This window comes from Chinchilla lanigera, unplaced genomic scaffold, assembly GCF_000276665.1.
Source record: "Chinchilla lanigera isolate Chin_1 unplaced genomic scaffold, ChiLan1.0 scaffold00004, whole genome shotgun sequence".
Lineage (NCBI taxonomy): Eukaryota > Metazoa > Chordata > Mammalia > Rodentia > Chinchillidae > Chinchilla > Chinchilla lanigera.
Window position 1 is genome coordinate 4,560,990 of NW_004955405.1, and position 8,996 is coordinate 4,569,985.

Here is an 8,996-nt window from a genome sequence, read left to right on the forward strand (position 1 = left end):
CCCTCTAGAGTATGGAAGGCCTAAGAAGCTGCTGTAGGGAATGACAGGGGAGCACCTGCAGTGAGGTAGAGTAAAACATGCCCAGTGATTTGGCATTCTTAAATTTCATAGTTAAACATCACATCAACTAACATGGATTTCTCCTGAGTAATTTCACACTCTGATAACTTTCCTCTATGTGGCAACATGGCTATATAGAACAGCAAGTTAACTTTACAGTTGAAATTATTGCATCTTCAGGTTAAAGAAAATTCAATCTCTTTCACCAGTCTGAAATTATAATATTTTGATTAAAGAAACACATTAATATTCATTTTAGAGTATATTTATTAAAATAAAGGCAAACATTCTCTCAAATTTAAATTAAAATTGTTTATTTGCATGAGAATTTGAGTATTCCATAAGCCGTCTTATTTTTCCAACAAATCTGCCATAGAACGATCAGCAAAACTGTTTCACATATGTTAAGATTTAGTGATGTCCAGCGAATCCTCTGACCACTGAGTATAAACTACCTTTGCATAGCATATTCCAGCCTACAACTATCTGTTGAGGTTTTTGAGAGTACTTAATTATATTTAGTATTCACCGTGCATTCTATCACCTAAATAAAAAGTTTTATTTTGATAAAACTTCATTCAAAAATGACCTGTGGGGTTTTGTTGAAAATTCTATATACTTAGAGTCTTTCAATACAAATTGGAGGCTATTAAATGTGAGTTTAGGTTATATCTGGGCATTATAAAAAATGCACAACTACTTGGAAATTAAGTTTCTCCCAAATTTCTTTCACAGAAATAGTAGTTTCTTTTATGCTTCTTTGTGTTGATTTTCCAGATAACCAAAATTATATTCTTCTCCAAGCAGTTACTAGGCCTTTACTTACTTAGCCTTGGGACATCTGGCATTAGTTTAGTTCCCAGGGAGAAAGGTTCCAGAGTAGCAGTGGATTTTATATTTTAGGTAATTCAGCTCAGTATCATGTCATAACAGAGCTTCTCTGACCTGCTTCCTGTCAGTAGTGCAACCATCCGTGTAGTCTCTTTTCTTGTATATGTTTTAAAAGATGAATCCCTGAAGCTGCTGAGCTGGGAAGGATAAACTGAAGCACTAGAATCAAGCACTGTTCACTGTTCCAGAGTAATATATTTATTGGTCTGACTAAATTTCATCCTTCAGCTTATGGAAACTACACTAAATTATGAGGTTTGTATATCATTCACATATGAAAGCTAATCATTGGAAAGAATTTCATTACAACAATGCTGCAAATTTTAATTGCATAAAATATTTGCCTACCTATTTAAAGTCAGAAACTGACAGCCAGTCACACACATTGAGCATTTCTAATAGTTTAAAGCCTATCCATATGGAAAATGGGGTGATAGAGATAAAATAGACACTGTTGAGAGAACAATGAAATTTATACTCCTAAGACACATTTGTCACAGATCAGAATATACTTTTGTTCTTAACTCTGAAATTTTTGTTTACTTAGGTGTCATACATCTTTTTAAATTGGAGTTTTTAATTTAACTAATTTATTTTCCACATGGACACTTGGGGACAAAGACTATGCAATGCTGTGAGCAGAAGACGACAGTACACTCTGCAGCTTTCTGTGCCATGGTCCCACGAGGTCCTTAGGCTCCCCTCACTGTTTCCGGAGTCTTGACTGAAAAGCACAGGATACCTTGGTCACTCGGTAACTAGCCAGCAGCATGACTTTCCCAGCAAGTTTGAGCCCAAACAAGGCCCTTGAACATTTCCAGGCATTGGAAAACATATTTAGGTTATTACCTAAAACACTGAAAACTGAAACTGACCCTGTTCCTGACTCCAAATTCCTTAAGCTGTGTACAAACTGCAGACCTGCCCCTCTTGCTGTAGATGGAGCCAGGTGGAACACCTCCCTGTCCGGCTCATGGAAACGCTGTGGCTCTCTGTAAGCATTCCCGGTAAGTGCTTGCACAGACTCCCTGGCATTTAGTGCTGCTTTCTTTGAAATCCCAACCCGCCCTATCTCTGGATGGTTTGGGTCATCCCTTGTGGGAATTCCTCTGGCCCCAATTTTGGGTCAACTCCAGATAACTGTTTAGTGCCATAAAATAAGTATGTTTATTCATAAAATACTTCTACATATTCGTTGGTTTGGAAATCTACTTTAACTGTTCCAACAGGCTGAAGGGCAGGGAGCACTATTTAACTGTATGCAGAAATGTTCAGGAGCTCTCCACATCTGCATAGGGGAGAGCTTTGGGAAAGGGTGCTTTGCCTAGGTTAGAAAAAAACACCGATTTACACAACTCACTCATGAGCAAGTGGTTAGCAACTTATTTATAGACGTTTGCAGGCAAAGAGTCTTACAGAATTGCCTGCAGATTCCTCAAGGTAATAAGTATTATCTCCATATTTATTTATAAGATGGACTTTATGGCATCCACCGAGAAAGAAGGGTTTTCATTTCTCTTAGGAATCATTTCAAGTTACAAAATTAACTGTAGTGACATCTTTTCCTGTATTTAATAACTGACTTAAAGTAACAGGAATAAAGCATGTGGAATATAGGAGCCTTGATTTGTTTACACAAGTTTGAATATTAACATGATTCAGATTCTTAAGGCAGTGTGAACATTTAAAAATTATAAGTCAGTTATTTCCATACTGCCCATGTCAGTAACCTGTAGCACAGATATTTATGTAGCACTTCTTCTGGAACCAGTTATCTGGCACCAAATTACATGTCCCTGGCGGGTAGCCTGCAAAGACAACTGAGTCAAAAAAGTGATGTAGTCTGAAGGAACCATAGATCTCAGTTTCTAAGAAAATGTAATTCTCAAACTTTAGTGCACAAAAGAAGTGAACTGACAGTGATGGCAGCATGAGTGCGCTGTGAGAGGAACACGTGGTAGATGTGCACCTTACATATCTGACTTGCAGAGAGGACGAAGGAGGACATTCGAAGTGAGAACGCCTGGAAGACGCAACAGCGCATGCAGGGGAGGTGGATGTAAGCCACTGGCACTGGGCACAACAGCAGAAGGGAATTAGGAGTGAGAAATCGAGGAGAGTGGCGTGGCGATTTACCACATGTACACACACACAAGCACACGGGCGGGTACAGTGGGACCTGTTTATACCTGTAATGAAGAAACTGGACTAAGTCACAGAATGATTTCCATATTCAGAAATAAGTGTGATACTTGTTAAAATTATTTATTTCTAAATCCTAACTCCTAAATGATAACTTCTGGGATGGGATGTAGGATCTTTAGTTGTATTAATTCCTTCCTGATTCTGTTGCTCTTCCCTATCTGGAAATTACTGACACTAAATGAATGCACCCAACTTTAATATTTCTGTGTTTAGGGAACTAGAAGTAGAATTCTAGAGCTGAGAATTTAACATAATTTTGGTGAGATTGAAAAGTAAGGCTGAAGGAAGTTTCTAAAAATCAAAACTGGGATTAAATATATCCTGGGTACTGTAAAAAGGCACATGTGTTAGAAACTTTATCAATCTTAACATCAAATATATATATATTCAAGTTGACATTTTTTATGATGAGAGAAAAGACTATACTATAAAATTCTGTTATTTATTTTAATATTATTTAAATGAATGAATGAATATTATTTGTCTCAGCTTGTGCACACACACATAAGAAAGTCAACTGTATTTCATTATATCTTACTTGAAATACTTTTAAAAATTGTTTCAGTACATTGGCTTATGAGTTTTTATGTAGCCACTCAGCATGTATCTTCCACATAACATGAGTTATGTGTATTTTCAAAGAATTTTTAGGAGGAAAAGCATGTAACAACCATGTTGAATGCTGCATAACTGATATTTTCCCAACCAGACATGATTTTGTCAGTGAAAATTTGCTTTAATGAGTGCTGCCTTCTAATAGCATTCCCCACCAGATGCCATGGAGATATGCAAATGAAGATAAAGACATTGTCCTCATTCTCAGGGAATTTACAATATAATAGGGGAACAAAATGCAGATGAAAAGATATAACAACACATGCAAAGACGACATGAAAACAGGAACAAATTAATGTAACACAAAACACTGGCACTAAGAGAAATGAAATAGTGGAATCATGAATGCGGAGGTCATAAAAGCGATTCGAGCGGACTTCATGAAGAAAATTCATCTTACATGGATGTCTGAAATGCGCATAAATGAGTCCAAGAGAAAAATAGTGTGAAGGAGAGTCTATTTAGGGGGCATGGAACGATGTTCCAAGAACAAAGGCTTCAAAAAAAGTTCAAGGAATTTAAAGACATACAAATTACTAAAGACATAAAACCTATGCACAAATAATAAAAGTGTCATACATAACTCCCTTTGATTCTGTTTAGAATGAACTTTCATTCTTCAAAACAACTATTTTCCATCTCATGTAGGATAAGGACTCTGTGGAACATTATCTTTTCAATATTCACCACTGGCAAGTGTATTAAAGTGTTTATAAAGTTTGATAAAAAGAGAGAGAGCTTGAGCTAAGATGACTACTTCAAACTCTAAGTTTGACATTTAAGACATGTGAAAAATATAGCTCTCTTGCTCCCACTCTGACATTTGGATCAGCACTATAATGATCTGTTTTCAAAGAACAGATACCAACTTTAGGTTTGAAAGATTACTTTGAAAGAGTTTTTGGAAATTAAATGCAAAGTATGACTATATGTATGCTTATGCTTAATTTTTATTTTATTTTAGAAATCTACACTCATAGTTTTAAAATAAAATCATGTGGACCAAGGAGTGGACTTTCCTTCCTCCAACAAACATACTGATTCAGTAACAATTCATGGAAAAATTCCTTTCTTGAGAAATCAGAAACTAATTGAAAAGCTCCTATACCTCATGTAAACATGAGGCCGGACTCACCAAAGCTGCAGGGAGGACAGTGTCCCACTGGGGACCTTGTTCTCCTTGGAGAGAAGCTTATTTAACCTAGAAGCACAGCTGGGTACCCAGAAAGAATGGAGGCTGTGGCTTGGGCTGATACACTGATGCCACTGATCCATCTCCCATGCAGCATTCAGTGAGTGGTGAGAAATCCAAGTTCTCCACTTCCCCTTGGGGAGTGAGAGAGTAGTTCTGTGTTTTCATTGATTCAGCTTTTGAGGGGATGCTCAAAAAAGAGCACGTGCCTTTCCAGTGTTAAGGTCTGATAGATCCTGTATATTATAGTCATCCAGGGAAAGAACAGAGATGTCAGCATGGGCTGATAGAGTCCTCCCACCCCAGGGCTCAGCAAAGAGCAAACACAAAACCGTAACCGCCTGCTTCTCTCTTGGGAGGGAAGGGTTGTTAGAGACCCTCAGAGTCACTGTCCAAGAGGATGGGTTGGAGTCTTTTCTTACAGGAGCCTAGTCCATTAATGCTGGGAAAGATTCCTCCTTTTAGACAAAGCAGACACCAACACAAAGTTAGGGAAAATGAGGAACAAGATGAAAGATGTTTCAAACAAAGGAACAAGTTAAATCTCCAGAAACTGATCCTAAGGAAATGTGATTTACCTCACAGAGAATTAAACATAAGTCTCATAAAGATTTTAATCAAGGTCAAAATGAGAACATCAACAAAGAGAAAGAAAATATTTTGACATACCAAATAGAAATCAAGATGACAGCACTCCAAAGTCTGAGGCAGGAGGATCACTGTGAGTTTGAGGTCATATTGGTCTACATAGCAAGGCCCGGTCTCAAAAAAACAAAAGAAACCAACAACAATAACACAAAACAAACAAATAAGATGATTAAGAACAAAAGTAAACTGAAAAATTCCTAGAAAGTTGCAACACTGTTTATTAGATTCTTCTGCTTATTAGATTAAGCAGAAGAAAGGATCATCAAACTCAAAACTAAGTCACTGGCAATAATCTACTCCAAGGAACAAAAGGGAAAAATAAATAAATAAAGCTTAAGGGAACTAGGGAACACCATCAAGCAGACCATTATCCACATTATAGGAGTCTCAGAAGGAAAAAAGGCAAGAGGATCAGAAAGCTTATTCAAAGACATAATAGCAGAAAATTTCCCTAATCTAGGGAAGAAAATGAATCCTCATATCCAAGAGGTCCAAATTATATCAAATAAGGACCCAGGGGAATGTACATTGGGATACATTATAACAAATTCTCAAACGCCAAAGACAAAGAGAACTTTAACACCAGCAAGAGAAAAAAAATGCCATATACAAAGGGAACTGCAAAAAACTACTAGCAGAATTTTTAACAGAACTCTTGAAGGCCAATTGGGAATGGGATAATATATTCAAAGGGCTGAAAGGAAAAATTTTAAAACCTGCCAATCAAGTCACCATTCCCAGAAAAACTCTCCTGCAGAAATAAAGCAGGGATAAAATTTTGCCCATATCAGAAATAGAAAGAAAGATCATCACCTCTACACCTTTCTTGCAAGGAAATGTTAAAGAGAGTTCTTCAAACTGAAATAAAAAGATACTAAACAGCAATATAATAGCATAAGATGACAGAATGAACTCAATAAAAGTGAATAAATAGACAAAGAATATCAAACCACTATAATAATGGGTAAATTACTTTCAAGTATAAAAATTAAGACAAAACTATTTAAAATAACAGTAAACAAAAACATACTATATAAATAGATATAAATTGTGACAAAACCACAGTAACCTCCCATTATCTGTGTTTTTGTTTTCTGCTTTTTCGGTTACTTACACTCAAATGTGTCTGGACAGATACATAAATTTGAAGTTGCACACTGTTTTGAATAGCATGATGACAACTCATATCATCCCCCTCTGTCCCACCCAGATATGAATCATGTTTGGCCCAGTGTATCCATGCTTTATACCTCACTCACCCATTAGTCACTTAGTAGCCACCTTGACCATCAAACCAACTGCTCCAGTATCACAACATTTGTGCTCCAGTAGCCCATAGTTACTTAAAAGTGCACTTAATACTGGCCCCAAAGTGCAAGAATAATGATGCTGGCAATTTGGATATGCCACAAAGAGGATTTAAATATTTCCTTTAAGTGTAAAAATGAGAGTTAATGACCAATTAAAGAAAAAAGTCACATGCTGAGGTTGCTAAGATCCAGAGTAAAAAAAAAAAAAGAATCATTTATTCATGAAATTAAAAAAGAAAAAAAGAAAATAAGGAAATCATGCTGGCTGTATTGTACCTCAAGCTGCAAAAGTTATAGCTACAGCATTATAAGTGCTTAGGTAAGACATTAAATTATAAGGCTCAGTATTATCTATGGTTTCAGGTGTTCTCGGACCATATCCCCTATAGGTAAGGGGTGACTACTACAATAGAGGGAAATCTATTGGTAAATATTACTGATGAATATAGATGCAAAAATTTTCAATAAAATACTAGCAAACTAAATCCAACAGCACATTAAAATGATCATGTGTCATGACTGGTGAGACTGATTCCTAGGATGCAAAAATGGTTCAATATATGAAAATCAACTGACAAGATACATCACATTAACATAATAACAAATTTAAATTACATAGTCATCTCAGTAGATGCAGAAGAAATTGTTTCACAAAATGCTACACTTTTGAGAAAAACCCTCCTGGAACTATAAACAGAAGGAAATTACCTCAGCATAGTACAGATTACATAGGAGAAACCCACAACCAGCGTACTCAGTGGCAAAAACGGAATGCTTTTCCTCTAAGGACAGAAGGCAGGTGAGCTTGTGCTGGCCACTTCTTTGCCACATATTTCTTCAAGTCTTACAATAATTAGATAAAGAAAAATATCTAAAGCTAAGAGGCAAATTGTTCTTACTTTCAAAAGATATCATCTTATACATAGAAAACCCTAAAGATGCCATTGAAAAACTGCCAGAACTTATAAATGAGTTCAGTAAAGTTGCAGGATACAAAATAAACACAGAATAATAGTTGTACTTCTATACAATGACAATTGAAACATCTGAAAAGGAAATGAAGAAAATGACCACATTTAAATAGCATCAAAAGGAATAAAATACCTGGGAATAAATTGAAGGAGGTAAAAATCTTTATACTGAAACTCAGTAAACATGAAAGAAAAACATTAGACATAAGTTGGAAGACAACCTGTGTTTAAGAGTTGGAAGACTTTATATTGTTGTAATATCTATTCTACCCAAAGTGATCTAAATATTTAATGAAATCACTATCAAAATCCTAAAGATATCTTTTATAGAAGTGACAGAAAATCCTAAAATTCATGTGGAACCTAGGAAAGGTTGCAAAAAGCTAGATCTATCTGGAGAAAGAAAGGCAAAGCTAGAGGAATCCTACTCCTTGATCTCAAAATATGTTAGAGCCCTACAGTAATAAAAATCAGTGTACCACTGGCATAAAGACAGACATAAATCAATGGAACAGAATACAGATTCCAGAAATAAATCCACATGTATAGTCAACTGATCTTCAAAAATGGTGCCAAGAATGCGTAATAGGGAGAGAATAACTTTTCAAGAAGTGATGTTGGGAAAAGAGCATATATCCATTCAAAAGGATAAAATTTAACCCTTGTATTATACATACAAAAAGCTAATTCAAAATAAATTTAAAACTTCAACATAGGATTTGTAACTTAAGAAGATACAGGGGGAAACTTTCATCACTTTTGTCATGATGATGATTTCGTAGATATGATACTAAGAGTACAATCAACAAAAATAGCAGTACAGTGGTTCTTTTTGCCCTATGGATCTCTGGAAGCACTATGCGTCACCAGCAGCTCTGTTGGAGCCACCAGAGGAAATTGGAGCAGCATTTGCTCAGACTGGTGCAGTCTGATCTGGAAGTGTGGCCTTAACAAGTGCCTCCAGTGCTTCCATCAGTACACAAAAGGTGGCCTACATGGCCACCTTTTCTTTTTTTTTTTTTTTTTTTGGTTTTTCTCCGGTACCGGGAACCGAACTCACGACCTTGCGCTTGCCAGGCAGGCGCTTTTGCCGCTAAGCTAAAT